This window comes from Bombus impatiens, unplaced genomic scaffold (genome assembly GCF_000188095.3).
Source record: "Bombus impatiens unplaced genomic scaffold, BIMP_2.2 scf_0083, whole genome shotgun sequence".
NCBI lineage: Eukaryota > Metazoa > Arthropoda > Insecta > Hymenoptera > Apidae > Bombus > Bombus impatiens.
The window spans coordinates 320495-342832 of NT_176502.1; the positions used below are offsets into that span (position 1 = coordinate 320495).

General features: G+C 37.8%; 1 protein-coding gene across 3 annotated transcripts in view; it reads left to right on the plus strand.

Moving 5' to 3' along the window:
* The window catches only part of LOC100750137 (pikachurin), a 269452-nt gene that overhangs the window by 96495 nt on the left and 150619 nt on the right, over positions 1-22338 (plus strand). The gene's annotated exons all lie outside the window — the stretch shown is intronic.

Genomic DNA, 22338 nt, shown 5'->3' on the forward strand with positions numbered 1-22338 from the left:
ACAAATCGTCGATGAGAACGACGCTGCCTAATCGTTTCCAGACATTTCATTGAATTACGGGTGCTGAAATTTGGTTGACGGGTCTGACCAGAAACCTGATTATCGAAACTCGTTCGCGCGAAGCATTTTACGAACCGCTTCTAATCTTTGCACCCTCAGGCCGTGTCAAATGAATTCACTGATCCGCGGACGGTCATATCCCCCTTTCGTATTCAAATCCGACATGTTACGCGTTGCCAATGCATCTAGAGGCTACACGCAACACACGTTCGAATTCCCACAATTTTAATCCTCCGTATTTTTTTCACCGCTCGCTACGTAACATTTTTGACGCTGGCTTCCTTTTTTTTTTACATGCGCCCGCTGGCAGACAAAGTCACTCTTTTCATTCTTCGTTGAAAGCGTATTTTAATATCTTTCACGCGGGTATTTTTTAATTCAACGTTAACGTCAAATTTATCTGCCTTTATTCCGAATTTGATTAAACCGTGTACGGTGGCTAAACTGTTTGCTTAGGGGAAAACTTATTACGAGAAATAGGCGAATCTATGCGATGTATTAGAATTTTACGTGGCTCGAATCAACATCGAACGCACAAAAAGTTGTAACGAACGAGAAGCAGATGAAAATTAGCGAACGATCGATTTCTCTTAATATACAATGCTGTCGGTAAGCAAGTGTTCGATTTGGATCCAATTTGGAAACTACATTAATCAGAACAAACGTGTAAATCCCAATCGACCTTCTGCATCTAAAGGATACTAAATCTCACTCAAGCCGGGTCAATCTCTAAAGTGTCAAGAACAATCAAACTTCCTGCATTAACGGTGTTCGTTGTTCTAAAGTCAACCACGCTGGCTAGAACAACCTGAAGTGATATTTACCTCGTGGATCCTTGTTACCGTAGAACGTAGAATGCTATAGACACGAGGCAATCTTTCTCCCAAAATGTTCAATATTCTTGCAATAAATTAGAAGTATTTTAGACAGTTATATAGGAAAGAGGGCTTTTCATTGGATTTAAAGCGAAACTTTCAAAGATATCGATAATATAATTATTACGTCTACTACTGTAAATTGTTATAACATTCGTCATAGGTATTTAATATCAGTATTAACTTCTTTTTCATCATTCTTCGATTTTTTCACTTTCGTGTTCCAACGAATTTCTCAAACATTTAACGTAATTCATATACAGTATCGTGTCTGGAAATCCACCACTTAGATCGTTTACCAGGCGGAAATACTTCGTTCTTATAAATATATTTAACGTTTTGATTGCTATTACTTAGCAAGTATTTGAATATAATTGTGGTCCTCGTAATTTATTCTTCTGCAAAACAATAATCTTTTTCATAAATCTTGCCAAATAATCGTATCTTCTTTATACGTATAACTGATACAGCTTATCGCAACGAGTCAATGCTATAAATTATTGTTCAGACAAAATTTGGCTTAGTCTATAGTTTTTCACTCGCAATATCTTATTTCGTAGAACAGAAAATCTATGTAACATATTTTCACGCAAACACCAAACAATTTCTGATAAATTTCATATCTAATTCTATCCATAGCTACGAAGACTATCATGCAACGTGTCCATCCAAGAATAGCAGGGTTCGTGACGTTGACCGACAATAAACTAATTTTACCAAAACACGGTGGTCTTTGTAACCTCATACGTTTAATATTCATGGTGAACGGTGTGACGTCGTTTAATTTTCCTCGGCGAAGATTTAATCGACCAACAGAGGGTCTGAATGAACAGGAAAGAGAGACAGGAGGAAGCGGTCGAACGACGACCGCATCCATGGTTGTTCGCCGCCGATATAACAACCGGTCAGTGTCCGCGTATTCGTGTAACGCGACGTGCCGCGCGCACTGCAGCTAGGCGCGAGGCCGTCAAACTCATTTGTGGATACACGCGTACTCGTTTCGCGGTGAACGACGTGCACCACGTAACACGACCGCGAATCCATTGAACCGATTAGACCATAGCACAAAAACGTGACGAACGAAGCTACTGCGAAAGGTTCGACGTGGATTAGCGAATTTTTCTCACAGACTTTCAAAATAAGAGCGTGACGTTATCGAACAGAAGGCAATGCACGTAAGTTTGGAATCGTTATCTATTTGAGGTGATTTGTCGTGATAGGTGCGAAAGGAATACTCAGATGTTAAATGAACGATAGTTTATTAAGAAACGATTTAACAGACACAGTCCACAAATAACAATTAACAGATATGATCAACAAATAACTGGTAGCGATCAACAACTAACAATTGACACCAAGAGTTCAATCGACGCGTTGCTATGCAATGTCACTGAGGACTTATTTATTTCACGGCGCAAGGCAGACTGACTGTCCTTTTGTTCCGGATCGAACTTCTACAAAGGCGTCAACGCGTTCGGCTAGCGGCTTTATCTCGTCGGTGTTTACGGTGTGTCCCAAGAATGTGATTTCGTTCACACCGAATTCGCACTTTAGTGGGTTGATGACTACGCCATAATCGTTTAAACGTTCAAACAAAATCCGCAGATGTTCGCGATGTTGTTCTTCGGTTTCGGAGGCGATTAAGAAATCGTCTATGTATGCGAACACAAAGTCTAGACCACGGGTAATTTCGTCGACGAATCTTTGACACGTTTGCGCGGCGTTTCGAAGCCCAAACATCTAGTTGGCTGCTTCGAAAAGTCCGAAAGGTGTCGTGACCGCGGTTTTCTTAACGTCTTCGGGCGCAATCGGAATTTGATGGTAAGCGCGGACAAGGTCGATTTTTGAGTAGACTCGCTTACCGTACAGATGTTGCGCGAAATCTTCGATATGCGGTGGGGAGTACCTGTCGGGTATGGTGCGAGCGTTCAACGCACGATAGTCGCCGCATGGTCGTAGATTTCCGTCCTTCTTTGGGACGACGTGCAGGGGTGATGCCCATGGACTCTTCGATGGCCGCATTACTCCTTGCTCAATCATTGCTGCAAAATCCGCCTTGATCTATTTGAGCCGATCCGGTGCGAGACGTCGGGGTTTACTGTAGACGGGTGGCTGTGGTTTCAATGTGGTGACCACACTGTGTCGGATTTTCTCTCGTCCGAAGACCGGTGGACGAGTTAGATCCGGAAACTCCGTCAAAAGTCGATGGTAGACCGATTCGCCGATTACGGTTTTAATGTGTGACGACACAGACTATGGAACTTTCCAACGGCTCCGTGATACAAAGCGCTACGCCACCAAAGCGCAACACGACGCACTCAATCCGTCATAGATATCTTCACGCTCCTTTCGCCGAATTTCTCGGAAGAGCATACACGCGCCAGCCGCGGCGACACTTCTAATGAACGCACGTTAGTGGGGATATCGATGGCGAACGAAGGGAAGAATCAGTTCGATCGGAAAAATAAGGACATTCGACCACGAGCCGCGAAACGCAAAAGACGAAAGTAAACGAGTCCGCTATTATCGAGGAATCGACTATTGTTGATCGTCGTTAAGTATCAACTGTTGTTAACTGTTAATTGTTATTGGTTGTTATCGAGTTTAATAAACGTTATTGGTTAAACATAACCGAGTGCATTTCAGTACCTATTACACCATTCCACCTCAAATGGATATTTCTTCAATCGTGGCAGCATATCCCCTTGATGATAATTGGGTTGTCGTGTCGAGAAGTCGTTTATTTCGCGGGTCCACGAGCAACCCATAATGGCTCAAAAAGTCTACGCCTATGATAGGCGTTTGAACGTCAGTAATCACGAAGTTCCATTTGAAGGCTCGTCTTAGGAACAGGTTAAGGCAAATCGCAATGGTACCATACGTTGCGATGCGCGTCCCGTTGGCCGCGAACAGTTCGTACGCGTTTTTCTTGACGTTGCTATGTATTTTACTGCGGGGGTATACGCTGATGTCGGCGCCGGTGTCTACAAGGAAAGAGATCTTCGTTCCCTTGTTCGTAACGAAGATGCGGCGGGATCTCAGGCCGTCGTCGTCTGCCGCGTCTACGGACGGCTGGTCTTATTTCCCGACTTCTACGTGCATGGGAAACGACAGCTCCTCGCGAGTTCTCCGAACGTTGGATGGTACAAACAAAGACCGTCTTGCCGCGGCAGATCTCGGGAGCGCGAATGTCGGTGGTATCGCGAACGCGAGCGTGATCGTGGTCGTGGTCGACGACGATTAGTGATGCTCAACGCGTCTATCTGTGCCTGCATCTGTGACATTCGGTCGCTCAACACGTTGATTGCGGCGGCCATCGGTTCGTATGTTCCAGCGTTTTGCGCTGGTGCGTCCATTACTGCTGTTATTCGGGCGGTGCGTTGATAATTTTCTTTGAATTCTTCAGCGATTAGATCCGCTTGTCGCAATAACCTTCTCGGGTCCGAGTCGACTGCGGCAAGGATACGCCTGATGTGGGCGGGTAATCGGTTCCTCCACAGCGTGAGGGTAAAATCATCGGGCGTGGAGGGGCTGGAGAGCTTTTTTAAATGTTGGTAAAACTGAGATGGCTTTCTATCTCCCATCTCTTCGCTTTCCACCAACTTCTTTATCCGGGTCGCGTCCGTATCGGATAATATGCGAATGAGCTCGTGTTTCAGTTTTTCGTAGCGTCCGGTCTCTGGTTCGTCACCAGGTCTTCGACGTCCTGAAGCTATTGATCATTGAAGCATTTTGCTAGCGTTACGTACTTTATGTTATCCTCCGTAATCCACGCTGCCTCGAATTGTCTCTGCAAAAGGGCGAACCAAGTCGCCGTGTTCGTGGGCAACAGTGGAGACATGCTGACCACCTGGCTAGCTAAAGTTCCCTGAGTTTTATTTTCCATCGTCGCGGCGCACTCAAAATCGGTGGTTTAAAAAAGGCGATAGCACTATCACGGTCACTATATCACTCTTTCACTATATATCACGTTAAATCACGTCTGTAGTCACCAGTTTGAGGTGGTTGTTTGTGATAGGTGCGAAAGGAATACTCAGATGTTAAACGAACGATAGTTTATTAAGAAACGATTTAACAGACAGAGTCAACAAATAACAATTAACAGATATGATCAAGAAATAATTGGTAACGATTAACAACTAACAATTGACACCAAGAGTTCAATCGACGCGTTGTTATGCAATGTCACTGAGGACTTCTTTATTTCACGGCGCAAGACAGACTGACTGTCCTTTTGTTCCGGATCGAACGGATTCTTCCCTTCGTTGCCCATCGATATTCCCCATTAGCGTGCGTTCATTAGATGTGCCGCCGCGGCTGGCACATGTATGCTCTTCCGAGAATTCGGCGGAAAGAGCGCGAAGATATCGATGGCACATTGATGTTGCGCTTTGACGGCGTAGCGCTTTGTATCCAGAGCCGTTGGAAAGTTCCGTGGCCCGTGCCGCCACGTATTTTATAGAATCGAAGAATTTAGAATGTCACCTTAAAATTTCTTTTTGTTCAAGAGTGTCTGGATATAGGAAATACTTTGAGATTCATCTTGAACAAGTAGTAGATTTAAGGAGAGATTTAGTACAGATATAACTAAATTCAGTATGTGTTTAGTGAATCGAAGAATTTAGGATGTCGACTGGAAATATCTTTTGGTCAAGAATATTTTGAAATACAGGAAATTCTGTGTCTTGAATAAATAATAGATTTAAGGGAAGATTTATTTCAGGTATAGCTAAATTCAGTATGTGTTTAGTGAATCGAAGAATTTAGGGTGTTAGCTTGAAATCATTTTTATTCACGAGTGTCTGGATGTATAGGAAATTCCGTGGCATCCATCGTCAATAAATAATTGAATTTGAGAGAGATTTAGTCCAGGTATAAATAAAACCAATGTGTGTTTTATAGGATTTAAGAATTTAGAAAACCGTCAACTTAGGATACATTTTAGAAGTTAAAAATCGATAGAAATATAAGAAGTTTCACGGTATTAATTTCGAATAAGTAACAGAATTAGCCATTTTTATGGAATTCAACAATTTAGTAAAATGTTAGGTCAGCATACATTTTAATCAAGAGTTTACGGAAATATACGAATTTCTGTGGCATTCGTTTCGAATTTGGTTGGATAATAGAATTAACCAGAGATCTAATAATAGATATAACTGAATTGATATGTGTAACCACTTGTGCGTACTTCCACGTGTGTATCGAATCTCGTTTGCATCGAATCTGAAAGATGGTACAATATTGGATATTTCGTCTCATTCGCCCGTGTGTTCATGTTTTGAAAATGTCTACGTGTATGGGGTGAGACGATCAGGAGTTGGGTATCGAAGGTAGGGAATTATTAAACGAGATGAATTTCGAAGAGGGGAATTATTAAACGAGAGGGTGAATTTCGGTATTTCGGTGAATCCTGTTAATAGGCTACAGTGTACGGTCGCTTATTAGAGTTTCTCTTTGATCTTCCTCTTATTTTTGGACGAGGGTTGTATTTACGAATGTTAGTTTTGTGTCTGGGCAGACAAGGGGTGAGTTAGACGCTTGAGGGTGTTTGCTTTCCATTTGATTACCCGAGAGTGTTGAAAGTCTCTGAATCTCGAATTTTAATTCTGTAGGGTTGGATTATATTTTATTATTAATTTTTCCTTTCCTTAATTTATATTACGTCGTATGACAAGTTAAGAATTATGGCCAAGATTTTATGAATTTAAGTTAATCGTATTATTCGACTCCTAAAAATATCTTCCTTTTAGTGTCACAACGTTAATTTGGTTATAAGTTTGTTATCTATTGAGACGTACTTTCATAACTTTAAGAACAATGACTTTTTCATTATAATATAGGTGGAACAGTATTTGATATTGAGATATTATCTGAGAATGTAAAATCAGTAGTGGACCAAGTACTTCCTATGAGATCTTATTTCGATTATATACAATTATATTTAATGCGAAGTCAGCTTATTTAATTTGCGAATATTTAGAATTTTTACACAGTTTAATTTTATTTCTAACTCTTTCGTAATATGGTGCTAATAGCGTTTATAGTTTATAGATCTAACTCTTTGTCTTTCCATGTTGCACCAACACCGTAGTTAGCTTCATCAGGTGTCTGATAACGCTCTGATACTTAACCCCTGATGAAATTACTTGCAATGCTGATGAAACGCCAGAACACCCTTGTAAGGAGCTTACGTCAGGGAGCTTCTAACAGTTATGAATATAACCATCGATAGAAGAATTCGCTATAGAAGCTCCAAGATTTACGGGAATTTATTATGCTTCGTTTAATAATTAATATTTATATACGGGCATTAAAATTTTTCTTAATTTTTCCTAATTCTTCTTCCATTTTCTGCTCAAACTTCTTACTCCCAATCGTAATATGTATTATGCGAGAATTCTGAAATATCGTAATGGCTATTTATCAACTTTTTAGGACCAACAAGAGGGTGTAGTTACATATTAGAGTTGAAAATTTGTCTTCGAAATTCTTTTTGTCCACACTAAAATTATTTATGATAAAACACAAAGATTTGTAAAATTTGTAAAATGCAAAGACTTATTATTAAATTGTAATATATGATTGATTATTCATTTAATTTGAAGCTATGCTCCTTGCTATGAAGATATCGTGGATAAACTGATATACTTGATAGACGACATATATCTTGCTTCAATAATAACCTTAATTAGTGCATTAACAGGTGGGATTACGTTTTGCATCTTTGGATAACTATACTCTATGTGAATTAAGGCTCTTATTCATTCAGATTTCTCGTTCGCTAAAACACTTAAAGGCGTAATCTGCCACATTTAACCAATTCTACGGCCCAACTATGATGAAATGCAGCTCTTGCTTAATTTCCTATGTCAATTCAATTTAATTAATACTAGTCCGCATAATTACTGCTACTATTTTTTTAATGTTTAAGAGAATGACAAAAGTACTGATCTGATCCAAAAATCAAACGAAAAGGTAGCTTTGACGTGAAACTAATTGGCAATATACCAAATCAAACAATTTCTCTTCGCCTCTTTCACCTGTGATGTTCGATTGTATTGTTCAAGTCATTTATCTCACACATATACGTATGCGCGCGCGCACGCACGCACACACACATTCATGTGCACGTATATTCACAGCCATCCTATATTCGCTTTTATCAAATCCTACCATCCGCAATTTCTTTCTATTTCAATATCAAAAAGAAATCTAAGAAAAATATACTCAATCGTCCTATCTTCCCAAACGCATTTTCGCAGTGATTGCCTTTTCCATAAATTGGCTGGTGAACTACGACCTGGCTATATTTATCCGCTACTTATAAAGCGAACAAGTAACCGCGTGAATTTTAATTAAATTGGCTCGTTATTAATTTAACAGAAGCGAATTTCGATAGAGCGGCAAGTCGTTCATAAAATATCAATCATCACGGCTTAAACGTCATGCAATGGCGGTTTGTTTTTCGTTTTTTTTCTTTTTTTCCGATCTTGATTCCTTTCTCAGGGACAGAGGGCAGTCCAGCTTTTTAATCACACGGTCAGATTCGGTTTAACGAGCCGAACGATGCACGTTTCGAATATTTTCGTAATTTCATAGAGATCGACCTCGGCAGTCATGAAAATCGTGGCGGTCCTCGTTAAAGCTCGTGATATTTTTTATTAGTGATCGATACTTGCCGGGTGTAAGGCAACGATACTTTCGTTCGTCCGCTCCACCATTCCGACAGTTGCTTCACGGCGAATGAATGCGCTACTTCCAGAAACTGAAGGCAGAACAACTAAACGTGGGTAATCACGCACCGTTTGCCCAGAAAATCAAGGGTAGAGTAGGATCACGAGCCGACTGGATCGCGATAAAACTTCGCCTCCACTTTGCCGGGTCTCATCTGAAACACCGTTACCGATGGAATTCCTGCGAACGAGGGTTACCGTTTGGTTACCAACTTTCGTCTAACTTCCTGCTGCAATTCAGCAGTTCCACCGAGAATGTATTACGTGGTTCAATTAGCCGATAGTGTATAGTATCGTTTGAAAAAGATTGTTGCACTACTTTTTTTACCATCCTAGTAGTTTTTATCCTGCTAAAAGCATGAAAATCGTTGGATCGTTTCAATTCCGGTGTCAACGAAAATACTTATGTTATTTGTATACTTATTTATTCTACTTAACTAAACCCAAGCTGGATTTCAAACAATGTTCGTCGAGTCATTTTCATGCACAAAATATATTGGGGATTCCATCGTGGACGTGCTTCGTTTGTAATTCATTTGCATGCCAGCTAAAGAGCGAGCGTATCTCCTCGCTCGCCTGATCTGATTTTGTTCCAAGTCGAAACGGGTCAAGTGAACCATTCACCGAAGGAATTCGAACGCATTCGTATTCCTATTAACTGCGATTGTTCCAGACTGTTTTTGATCGTCCCTCCATGCGAGCGGTTTATTTAACGCGCGGATTTACTTTGAAAATTACCTTCTCGACGAAAATAGAGCTACGTAGTTTCACATTGGAAAGGAAAAAAAAGGAAGAGGTTGGTAAGAAAATTTGCAGTAAAAGAAGGATGATGTGGTGCAGGATTTCGTTGCGAGGAAATACGATAATTCCGCGTTGAAAGGAAGGATGGGTATTAATGGGATAAAGAAGTGGAACGTCTTGTCGAGAGTGATTAACGGACGGATTTTGAAACTTGATGACGACGGTGATGTTTTATAAGTTGTAGAAATACGATTCTTTGGTGTTAATAATAGCGAGGAGAAGAACGTAAAGTCGATTATCCGTGGCATTGTAAATAGCAAGGAACATATTTGCAAAATCGTGTAATTCAATATTCATATTTTTTACAATTTTATTTCAAATGTCTACAATTTTATACGAATCCCTTAAAGGTCACAGTATATACATTTAATACGCTTTAAGTTTTTACTTTAATAAATGCTAGATTCTAACTAAACTAAATTATATATAAACAGAACTAAATTATCTTTATTTCAACTCTTGACAAAAGAATTGATATATTCCTTGTTACATAGCTTATCTATTATTATTCGTATTTATTGTAGAAAAACTTCGGTATAATGAAAAAGTCTTTCTTTAGATTTAATTGTGAAGTGGATAAGTATAAAGATGTAGAGGAATTCTGTTTATAAGCTCCACTTATTGGGATGAAATTTTTATTAGTCCGATTAAACAGATCCTCTTAGCTAAAAGCTCGTATTATATGAACAAAAAATCATAGGTAGAATAGAGAATCGGTGAACTTTTGATGTTTGTGTAAATTCCACGAAAAAGTTCAAAGAAATGAAATTCTACTAAATGTATCTTTTATTTTAACATACACATTCTTATTCGTAAACAAGTGTAAAAAAACAATTCATTGCTAATGTAAAAAAATGTAATTGCGTTATTTATTATTTATTATTGACGAGATCTTTACATTACGAGATCTTTTTATAATTTTATCTTACTCTTTAGGTGTATTCTGATACTTACAAATGGTGTTGTATTAGGTTGTCCCAAAAGTTTCTTTCGTTTTAGAAGGAAATAATAGACGTACAATGTTTTTTGTTTTATATTAGTTTATTGAATTATGCACGAACATACCTAATTCAATACAATAATATAAAACAGAAATTGTTGTTCATTTATTATCACTTTATGAAACGAAAGAAACTTTTCGGTCAACCCAATATTTTCTAGCTAAGCAGCAAGTCGTTTATCCAATTAAGAGTCTGGTTGCATAATGGTTAGTTAGGATTCTACATTATTTACAATAATTACGATTACATCGGTAATTTGAATTTATTTTAGCAAGTTCTTTCTGACAGTAATTTAAGGAGCTCGTTGAAGATCCTCTTCTTTTCTGCTCAGACACTAACGATTTACAACATCCGCAGGCGCGATAACGCGAAATTACATCTTGTGTACGGTTGACGCATGGCGTGCGTCTATTTTCTCGGTGCGCTGGGCTTAATTGTAAATTTGCCTTTGGAGCGACGCGCTAAATCTAGCAGATAAGTGCGCCTATCTACCGCGACACGTCGTTTACCCCCTTTGAAATACAACTGTTCGAGGAAAATTTAGTTCAACGCCCGTTTCGCAACCGTCCGTTTCATAAACGTTTCAATTAAAAGTAAAGCATCGAGGCAGCGCATGCGGGTCACGATAATTTAATGCGACGATGAAAGTCCGCGGCGAGTGTGTGACTGTGGATTTTCAAATGAAACGTGCCTGTTATCGCACAATTGGTTTCTTCTTTTGTTTCCTTTTCCTTTTTTCTTCTTTTTTTGCTACTCCGATGTAGAATATCTACATTATATTTATAGAATCATTAAAGCGAACAAACGTTCGAAAGATATACATTCAAGTTTATAAATTAAACATACAAGATTTAATGAGTTAATCTTTGACGCATTCAAGGCTAAATCCTTAATATAAAATAATCCCTAGAAGCTGGAATCTTTTTTTATTTATATCGAAGGACAAAGTAAATGATACAGCTGGAGCGTCATTAGCTGTTCTATTGTATTTATCTCTGTCTATTCCTTTACGAATCTGTTTTGTTTATTCTAATTCACTAATCCAGTATGGATCTCGCTAATTATTCTAACGATGGAAGTTTCGTGTGTATGTTTATTACGAGTGACAGAATTTCAAACGTTGGAGACGCGAAAGAGGAGTGTTTGCACTGAGTGCTTGAGATTAGGGGCGAAAAGGAGTGGATGGCCACCTAAGGTTAGGGGTGAACGTGACCCAATATTCCCTGAGATTGTCTACCACGTTTGCCTGGATTAAACAGGAGAGATAGAGAAATCGAGACCAAGGTGAAGTGCACGGTCGTAAGGATATCGTCCGTATTATATATCGTGCAGAAGTTTTAAATCAATTCTTTTAACGATAAATAAATATACTTTGACGAATTTCTAAGTATTTTTTTTGTGATGTTGCTCGTTTATGGTTTTGAAGCTCAATTTTGAAAATAAAACGTTGTTATATGGAAACTTCAACTGCTTCTTATTTTGATCAGAAATTTTGTTATTAAAACAAATTATAATTATCGATAGGATTTATCTTGAGACAATACGTTTATAATACGACGATGTAATATTATATTTCCGAACTACTACACAGAATTTAACACAGAATAACTGTTATAACGTAAGAAACTTCCAGTTGTTCCTTCTGAAATTCAATTCGCAAATTGCTATCGCTAGTTTTACTGCTTGCATGATCCGCCCATAATCTAAAAGTGTGATGAAAAACGTCACTCAACTTGCACGTTGACGCACTTTCGCGAAAGTTTGCGAGCGTGTTATTTCTCGGATCAGCCTCGAAGGATTAAACCTGCCGGCGTGCTGAAGAAAGATGTCAGAGATGGAAGGAGAGGGTGGAATACTTGCAACGAACGCAACGCGCTCATTGCCTCTTGTTCGAAGTACTATATCGTGGAATTACGTCGTTGGCTTAGTATAATAATAAATTTGATTCACGACGCGCTAATGCCACTACTTCTGTCAAATTACCAGATTTGGTTTATATTCGCGCAATATAATTCGCGAAGCATATTTACCATATATACATAATCATTTGGTCTTATTTATTGAATAGACTCTTATACAACGGCTGCAAAACTCCATTAAATTTCGTATTAATTACTTTCATATGAAGGCACAGGTGAAAACCATGGTAAGTCTCTCCTCTCAGTCTCTCGTAGACGAGCAATTTTAAAATTCAAAGTAGATACATGTCTTTGTCGTCCTTTTAATATTAAAAGAATATTAATGACTAATTATGCAGACTACGTTATTAATTTTTTTACAGAACATCATAAGTTTTTTCAATAGATATATATTCTCAGATCATTCGAACTTTTCAACTATTTTATATCAATGTAATTCGTGGTTAAAGTACTATACTATGAAAGCTTAATAGAAAAATACTTCGTTGAAAAATAAGGATACGTTACGACGATGCTTTTCGCGGGTACTGTATCTGCGATTTAAGCGACGAAAAAGCGCCCGTGTTTCATTCACGAGGGAAGATAATGCAGCGCGCGAGGTTCACTTGAAAATCATACAATAAAGCAGAGTATAATGGAGAGAGAATGGCAGTGGCTGACGGTGCTCGAAAGGAAATTTAAGATTACTTTCTATGGATTACGATTAATGTTGAAAAGACAGTTACGAAGTGGACGTGGAACAATGAAGATCGAGAGGCGAAGAGAAAAAGGAAGGAAAAACAGTGAAACGGATTCCAGAGGGGAAAAAGACGAGATTCTCGTTGAAACGCGCAGAAATGAAAGGTCGAAGAAATGAAAACGAACGAGATGAAAGTGGACGCGGAAGACATTCTGTCGCAGAATTCCATCTTTCGCCTCTCCTGGAAAGCTGTTAAAATTCATGCAAATTTCACGAACCGGCTAAATGCACCCGCCAGATTAGCAGTACGCTCGAATAAGCGTCAGCTTATATGCTGAACTGGGCGTTCTTCAGTACCTCGAAGATTATTGTCGAAACTCTCTCGCTCCGCCACTTTGGGATCAGAAACTTTTAAACTTCCTACATTAGGATTTGCCTATGAGTAACGCGACCAGACTTTCTCCTTACGTACGTCTGACCATGGACGAAAATTTCTGCTTGCAATATTCCTCGGAAAATCGATAACGATAACTAATAATCACTTGCAAGAGTATTGGATTCGCGATAGTGGGTGTTCTGTTAGTTCTATGAGATTATCTGTGCTTCAAATAGTGATTATGATGTTTGGAATTTTTTAATTGTTGTAACGAAGACAATGAAGACAAATGATAAAAGATAACAGGTAACATAACATAAGCTTGATACACGAGGTCATTAAATGCTAAATCGATGATGTAGCCTCTTCAAAGTGAAATATGATGTAGTTTATTTAAAGTTCGGGGGGGGGGGGTTAGGTTGGATTCGAAATTATTTAAAAAATACGATCCTTTAAATTTTTCAATCTTTACCCATCGGTTTTCACCCTAATTTTTACTGTTATCACGGAATTTTGTCAAGATATTGATAATTAAAGAGTGTTTGTATCAAACACTGTAATTAGCAGAAAATGAGTTTTTCAGGAAGAAAAAAAAACTTATGTACCAATGTAGTTCAAATCCATGAAAAAGAAAAGTATATCTATACAGAACCCTGTATGTGTCACTTTTCAGCTGTAAAGACAATGTTGCACTGATTTAGATAGATGGCATAAGCAAAAACCAAGAAACGATTAACTAATGTTTATTAGCACTTACATTTTTTTATGTCGCCATCTTTTAGCATTATTAATAACTATTCAGAAAGGAAAATTGCACTTAAATTCTATACCGCGATGTTATTATTTATATGTAGACATTTTCCAATAGAAAATCGAAATTTTTCAATTTTGGCATTTACATTGTTTCCTATGAGCGCGCTTCAATTGCACTTAGCTCATAAAAACTGAAAAATTTCTCTAAACGTTCCGAAACAGTCTTATGCTCTCACAATTGGTTGGTATTCTAGTTTGGTTCGTAAATGAATGTTTGAGAAAACACTTGAATTGGAATGGAAGTGATGTGTGTGTGCGCGACGAAAGAAGGTCAAGGGGATCATTAAAGTGTCACACGCAAAAATCATTGGTTGCGGGGTCAAGGCGCTATGCACACTTCGAACTTCAAGTTCGCACTTAGAACTTCAAGGAAAGTTCAAAAATTAAATTTCCATCTAGCATTTCGACGATCGAATTTCAACTTCTAACTTATAGCAACTTATTCCGAAGTGAAGTTTCACTTACCTTGGTTATTTCCTTTATTGTTCCGATCATTAGGGCTATAAAAATGGATCCAATTTTTGTCGAGCTCGTTTAGCAGAAGTTCCGAGTCCGTTTCCAATAAAACCGATTCCCATACAACTTGTATACATTGTATCGCGTTAGTTTTAACTCGAACGGAGCTCTTCCTATAGTTTCACGATCTCGAGAAGTACCGTGGGACATTCGTGGCTCTTCACCCTCCTTGAACTTGCTCTTATACCGGTGAACATCCCGAGGACCGAACTATAGTCGACGTTGGCGGCAATTCGCGACAAAGAGAATTATCCTTAATTCCGCGCAGTCGATAACACCGTTTTGCGAGAAGTTCTCGAACTCCTGTCGAACTTTGTTCCGTGCAAGTTGCCAACCTTTCTGCACTCAACCTGTTTCTATCCTTTGTCCCCACGCGACATTGTTGTCCACCGACAATATCTACGCGAATTTTCCATCTAAACGGATTAACACGTTCGCCGCGTACGGTGCGCATTCGAGTCGACGCATATACATGTCGAAGATGAAAGGAGACCGAAGCCTTCTCTTTGGAATTTTGGGAAAACCCCTTAACACTTTAATCTAGATTCTACCATAGCATTAATTAAGCAATTGTTGTCATCCAATCCGATTATATTTGTTCGAGATTTGTGAATGAGCTTGGGCTCGAGGCGATAACCAGTCGCCGAACGTAGCCGCGATCACGGGATGAACGTTTTTACCTAATAGAGATACAGAGTAATTGTATACTTCTCCTTAAAAAGAAATAGTTGTAGCGACACTCGACAGTAAGCATTCCAACGGTTTCTGCCCCGTGGCTTGCCACACGCAGATCCTATTCTTCGGGTAAGATGATTACTAGATGTCGACGCATCTCCACAGTACATGTTCAGCTAACCTGAGGACCTGTTACAAATCTTAAGATTTAGTTAACTAAAGTCCTTCAAACAGACAAACAGTCTTTGTCCCAACTACGGGAAAAAATAGGGGAAATCTATTTTTCTCACGAACGACGCTTCCAGCTAGCAACTTTCTCCCTCAAGGGCGGCTAGCATCCTTCTCTAACCACCAACTTGGAAGTTGACCAATTAACAACAACGTCAATTTCCCTCACTTTCCGAACGAAGACATCTCTCTACGAATCCGATGATCTCGTGTCCTTAGACACACCCCATCATAGTTTTCCTTTACAGCATCATCGCGACGGAAAGTCATTCTCTCGTGAGGTCTCATTAGCGAGTTACATAGCGTCTTTACACTCGGTGAATATTTTACGTTTTAACAAAGACCTAGTTTAGTAATACTTGCATCGTAGACAAGTAAATCGAGTCCTTAGACTTTGGAGGAAAGTACATTTGTTATCCCGTTGTCCGCGGATTCGTTTTCCGAAGACCATTGTCATTAGTGTCTAATCACCGCGGTTACTTGTCAATTCTGTAGTATCCACACTTGTACTAATAATCATATTTGTACTAGTAAATATTCTCTCTATTGCATAACAACAATATCTAAACCAAATGAAGATTCGTTACACGCCCCTGACCGTAATCATAATGTGAACCCGACATACATATCTACGAGTTATAGTTCATATACAGTATCATAAATTTGGCGCGTAAATTAAGAATCCCGAAATTCGGAAATAGTATTTCATAATAATTGGTACATACTAAACGCGTATTTAAAGTTTTACGATATAACGACAGTGCAATGACTTTTTGTTTTTTTTATTAGCATATAGCATCGTAGGAGATGAAAATCGGATCTGTAATGAACGTGTTAATTCCGTCCAGATCATTCGCGTCATTCACTGAAATCTTCGTTCGTTTCTTTGTAAGAAAATCGAACGAATTCAGAATCGAACGTTCGCGTAAATAGGACGAGCAGATTGAAATGAGACGCTTGTTAGTCTTACTCCTTACACGAGACGAACTTTCGAGCAATTAATTTCATCGCCCGCTTCGTTAAAATTTTTCCAGCCGGTTCCACGACGTAAAATTGATCCAAAAGGAGAATATTTAAAGAGATACTCGTCGTTCTGACATTTATTGCAAGTATGCATGATTGTATAAGTGTATTATTGCGCGTGCACATTTATGAATACAGACCTGATGATATCAATAATCTACAGCACTGAATAAGTTGAAAAAGCGAATAGTGTTACGTGCGACGTCCTTCATTGTCTGACTGTCAAGGCCCAAGCACCATTAGACAGACCCTGAATAAACCTAAGGCCCCACCATAAACCGAATCTTATTAGCTTGCAGGAACCTTTAATCCTGCAAGTATTTTCGGTTTATAGCTGGTATTTAAAACAGTCCTTAGGTCTATTGCACGTTCTTATAAATTACGGAGAAACAGGTAGTTACCTAATGGGAAAAACGAATAGTTGTCTAACGGAAAAGCTGATTTTTCCCATAAACAATGTCGCCCATGAGCCTTCTTCTTCTATCTTCATTCCTAACGTTGGTCATAACCAATCGGCATCGTGGATAGTTATCCTTACTTTCCTGATGAAAAGTGTGAGCAACGAATCCACCTTCTTCGTTCAAAGGGCACACCCTTACCGAGCTTTCCTCCGTAATCACATAAGAACGAACTTTACTTCTTCTACGACATCAGGAGGGTCAATTCAACTTCTTCTACTTGCGCTCTAAGACTTGTTCCACAGTAACATTCAAGTAACAGTTAAAGCTCATCAGTGAGTCTATCAACTCGAGTCAGAGGACAGTGCAAGGAACAGCAGGAGTCAGAACTCAGTCAGAATCTATAAGTCGAAGACAGTCATTCGACAGAAGATACATCATCACCGTCGTCAACACGAAAGGAGTCTCAGGTCGTACTCGTTCGTAGTTGTCACTGCACATACGCAATCTTGTATTACATTGAAGTTGTTGGATCATTCAAATATATAATAACCTGTTAATAGCAGCGTTATATTCAATCAACCACCCTTATTATCCCAAAGAAATAAGGAATCGAACGATTCGTGGCGTCGATTAGTCAAATCGTAACGAAAATTTACGGCTCCCGTTGGCGGCGCGCTTCTTCGAGATCGCGTCTCCCCGCGAACGTTCTAAAGTTAAAATAGTGAATATTGTTGAGATATGTATAATTTTCTGTGCTGGACTAGGTTAAATGCGTAGTAGAGATACTTGTATGTGAATATCAGTGTGTGGAAGTATGTGTGTCCGAAACGTCTCGAAAACAAATGAATGTAAACTCTTCAGTCGGTTAAGGTCCGTCGAAGAGTCGGTTAAGAGTCGTCGAAGAGTCGGTTTACAGTTGGGTATAGAAGAAAATGCTGAGATGCGTGCAAGTGTGTATCGATGAATATATAAGGAATCGTCCATGAAATAAATATATCATTGTTTTAATATTAATCCTCAGTATAAATTTAGTGTTCCTATAACATTATTTCGGCTTCAAAGATCCACAATTCTCGAAGATCCACAATTCTCAACAAATATAATATTCGCAAATTTTATGTTGCGTTTAAATTTTCTTCCATATGATGATATTTAAGATATAAAATTTGAATTTTTGTCGTTGAATGTTTATGCTTTTATAAGAGATTTAGAGATACAAAAATGCGCAGAATGCATGCGCCACTAAAAATTATATAAGGTCCAAAGTATAGTGTAAGTTATAATATTTACAGGATGAAACAAACCTCTGCTTAGATTCTTCTGTTTCTTTAATTGTACTCATTAAAGCATGAACTTGCGCAAACATCCATAGTCTAATGATCGTAAAAAAATAATTCACTGGTGCCAATTATACAATGCAAAGTTGCGAGCGCGAAATTATTACGAAGAACCCTTCATTACAGCAATAAAGAGTAGTACACGTGCAGTCATCGAACGCACGGGTGAAATCGATTCTCGTTCACCAGCAAATAGATTAAAAGCACGCGACGATAAAAGGTTCACACTCGATTCGTCGACGTATCTTTGATTTTTTTTTTTTTTTGATGATTTTCTCTTTTTAGTCCTTTTATCCTTCTTTCTCCTTTTTATTCGTCAAATGGTCATCGAGCAAACCGAAAGACAATAATAGAACAAATAAATTCGTTCCTATCGGAATAAACGCGGCCGTTGCAAATTGAAAAATGACAATTTGTTTTAATTAACGTGTTGATGCGTTCTCATTAATTCAACGGGCACTATGCCGCTGCTCCGCCCGTGATTTTCGCTTTATTTATTGAAATTAAAACCGTGGCTTTCATTAAATATCGAGAAATCACGGTCCGTCATTTTCTAGCTGGCTGCGAATGCACCCTGGAATTCATTTCATCTACGCTATGGAGCGAATCAAGATCGAATTCGAGATGGTTTCAGTCGTTTGATGGGAACGGTTTGCCATTGGTATTTGGCTGTTTTGAATTGGTAAACTAATCGTGAAGCACTTGTGGACGTGGATCTTCAAATTGCATTAGTAGGTACGCTTCCGCTCGGGATTAATAAACCAACCGACATTTATTTATTTTTTGAACAAAATGGTTTTTTAGAATGTGAATACGACTTTCTAGATTGATTTCGTTCGTCTATAAGTAAAACTCCATTTATATAAATTTTATTTATTCGAGCATCCGATTAAATGAATTCTTCCGTGTTGAAGCCGATCTTTTAAACGTGAACTACTAAATCAATCACGAATCAGTGCACTCCTATTATACGAACTCGAATACATACGAATTATTTGTTGCCCAAAAAGCTCATATAAGCTTCGGATTTGTGGGGTTTTATTATATCGAGTGGAATTGCAATACGCAAGACATTATACTATAAAATAACCTATATTATGTTATAAAGTATTATCTACGTGGATTAATAAAGTATCAATTAGCATTTGCTTTAAATGTTGAAATTACATATTGCGAAAGATACGCGTATACGTTTTAGCAATTATTTTGTCCAAAGGCAAGTGTCACATAACGTATGGACGGGAATGTAATTCAAGTTGCAATTTCCAAGGACTGGATCAGTGATTTTCAACTGTTCTCGTCTCGTCGCACACATATATTAATCACTAAAATTCTACGGCTCACGGAAAAGGAAAAGGAAAAGGAAAAGAGGGCAGTGCCTCTGATTGAAAGATCAAGTACTGCACGTTTTAAAAATTCCTGCGGCATACGGGTGGAATGTTACAAGTCTGGATTTATGGTTTTGAGAGATCTCAGGCAGAGGAAATTGGCTTCTAAATATACTTGGAATTTTTATTTTTACTTTTATGACTCTTTCGTATAATCGCTCTCATAAATATTGGAACATATACGAAAATCAAAATAAACGAAAGAACTTATTCAGAACTTATTGAAAACTTTGAAATTATTATTCCGTTTGGAACTTTGAAGTATGAGGAATCTAAACACGGTGTCACAAAATATAGGATTGACTTTAGACATGGAAACGACGAGAAGTTTTTTAGAAACACATTGACATTTGTATTTTCATAGGTTCTATTTTATAATACTTCTTTTACATTATTCATTTGGGTTATTTATCTGGAACTTCAAATATACTGGTGTATCTTGCTATCTAATATAAAAATCCAAAACCTAAAAATCATTTCAGGTTAATCAATACACAACCTATCTTTTTTAAGTGTTGAAAGAAGTGGGTCGAATCTAGATTTAGTTTCGGATCGATATCTGCTTTTTATTATTCATAATATCATAGTCGAGAGTATTTTAATATTTTCACGAATATATATTCAATGAAATTATAATTATTAACTGAATACTGATGCGGCAAAATGAAAATTCTTGAATAGTTTCTTTTTGAAACAGAAAGAAAGAAAATTTAAGCTCCGTCCAAAAAAGAAAAACACTAACATATCACTGCAGTTGAGAACAATTTACATGATGTTCATACACTTTCAATAACCCGACAAAAACCTGTTCTGACGAAAAATTGTCAACAAATTCTTATTTAATAAAAAATCAGAGTCATTCTTGTTTTGTTAAAATAGCACCATACAATTCTTCCTATACGATATCGCAGATAACGTCGAGAGAAATTCATCAGCAAAATCGGATTAATTTTCCTTACTTTTTAATAAATAGTCCTTACCATTTTCTTTCGTTTTAAACCACACTTTTACATTTTGTTTCTTTAAAATAGCTCGATACGATTCTTTCTGTCAAGTACTGTAGGCAATGTCAAGACAAATATCAGATTAAATTTTCTTATTTTCTAATAACTTGCGCCACTAATATGATTCTCTTAAAATCTATCGTGAATTTGTATGTACAACCAACAAAGTTTCAATTGTTCCAAGATACAGTTGAAATTAATGTACTGTTTCTTCAATTCTCTAGATTCCTTTCCTATCCTATTCTACTATACTATATCAAACCACTCGACTCGGTTCGATCGCGAGCCAATCGACGATAGTCCGCGATTTCGACGCAGTCGAGAGTGGCCCTTAGATTGCTTCTTTTCGAGATGTTGAAGCAGGACGATTGTAGCAATTAGTGCTTAATTGCCGCTGCTTCGAGGCCACTGGAAACGGTGGCCAGGATAGTCCTTGAACCATTTCCTTCCTCTTCAAACAAGGCAGCTGGTTTTCCTTCGATTTATCATGCACAATATAGACGGCTATACGATCTTGTCCGAAGGAACGGAACAGGGGAAGACACGACGTTAATCCGACCACTGAAAATTTAATAAGCCCTGTGTCGTCGGTTGCAACGTTCGGTTTCAGTGAAATAATTTTGCGGTGAAGATGGCGACTCGTCGTTTTAATTCCTGTTCTCGAGGACGGCCAGCCAAGGACATTCTGAATTTAAGCTACGGTTTAATCATTGCTTCGAGACAAGGGGCTGATTGAATATCGAATTAACGTGTCCCGTGATAATTTCGAGGGCGAGGAACTTTCCAGATATTTTTAATTAGATTAGCTTTCGTTGGCTTCCGAAAATGATTTTCCCTCTATTTAGAATTTCAATTGAATCTTTCAACTAATTTTGTATCATTTGTTATTCATTTATCGTTCCAATTGTGCTTGCAAATGAATGAATGTTGTAAAAATTTGAAAGATGAATACACGAATTATCTAGTAGTCATTCCTTCGATAAAATAATAGGTACATCTGAGATGATAATAGATTCAACAAATGATCGATCCGCGATTTTTGCAGAAATTCAATGTTTTTCAAATATTCCATGATTTTTCTTATTTTAAAATACATCATTCTGATAATGGTAATAATACAATATGATACGCTACAATATAATATAATATAATGTAATATAATATAATATAATACAATATAATACAATATAATACAATATAATACAATATAATACAATACAATACAATACAATACAATACAATACAATACAATACAGTACAATATAATACAATATAATATAATATAATATAATAATATTATAATAATTTGTGCAAATAAATAGTTTGTATATATTAAAGGCACGATATTAACGTTAATCAGCCCACGTCGAAGAAACTTTATTTCGTCGCCAAATCGTTAAAATTTTTATATTTCTATAATGAGTATCTCGATGAGAATCGGATCCTGTTTTACGCGAGTTTTCCTATCTCGTTTCGTGGCAATTAACGAAAACTTGATCATCCAAA